The following is a 1,209-nucleotide window of genomic DNA, read 5'->3' on the forward strand; positions in this document are numbered from 1 at the left end:
CGTACCTGTCTCAAAATGTTCACAAAGCAGCCCAGGTTGGAAAGGACTTTCAAAGATCAAACATTCTTGCCTCCATTTCCTGTTCTTGCCCCTCCACTCCCACTGGAAAAAAACTTCAAAATTTTGTAACAGTTTTCTAAATAAGACCATGAGTTAGCCCTGGCACAGAGACTCATGTTCTATCAGGCACAGTGTTTTCACTAGAGACACTGGTGCAATTACAAAATACTCCAAGAATCCATAATATGCTGTAGTAAAGGGGAGTAGAGCTTTGATACAGGTAGTAAAGAAATATTTTATGAAGTAACAGAGCAAAAAGAAAACAATAAAGAATTTGTATTAGAATTATAAATCAGAACTTCAATTTGTATGCAAGTGGTAAGTGATAATAAATAAGCCACTCAGAGGAAAATCAATAAAGACGTTTCCAGGAAGACTGGGTAAGTGGTTCCGAAATGCTCTGTGAAACTAATAGTCCCTGTGTGCTTCTTTGGAAGACTTTTGATTAACGTATTAGGACTGACTTAGGTACTAGGATAGTAATGCCATGGAGCATGTTTTTTTAAATAGCAAGATCTGTTGAATAGGATTTTCAAAATCCTCTGTATGCTTATAATTCTAAATTGCTATATATTTGGTATATTCTCATAATATATTTTAGATTTTAATTCAAAACAAAAAAATACTTGGTCCATGCTAATGATTTTTTTGTCATTGTGCTGATGAGAGACATCCGTCTAGCCTTTTGTCTGTACTTTGCTTGATTTTTAGACATCTGGAGAGAGGAATATTGTTATGAGAAGGTAACACCAGTACTTTTTACCAGCATAATGACTTTTTTTTAAGATCTACAACCTTTGACTAATATACTATAGTAGTTACTTATTCAAATTTATTTTAGATACAGCAATTCTCCCAGGAAAGCAGTATAAACGAGAGAGACCTGCGGGTAGAATCTCCATATATGTCTTATTTACCAATTCAATTCTAAGATAAATCTATACCTTAGATTTAAATAATCTAAGGTATGCCACTTTTTCTCAGAAATAATTGTATTGCTAATACCTCCTCAATAACAGGGCTATGCATGTGGGGTATTACTCGTGAATGTACTTTTTTTTTCTTCTTGGTTTTAATTCCTTTGTTTTGTAATACTGTCATAGCAAAAAAAGCATCAAACTTCTTGGTGGTTGGTTATGGACCAGCAGG

This window comes from Buceros rhinoceros, unplaced genomic scaffold (assembly GCF_000710305.1).
Source record: "Buceros rhinoceros silvestris isolate BGI_N320 unplaced genomic scaffold, ASM71030v1 scaffold4006, whole genome shotgun sequence".
Classification (NCBI taxonomy): Eukaryota; Metazoa; Chordata; class Aves; order Bucerotiformes; family Bucerotidae; genus Buceros; species Buceros rhinoceros.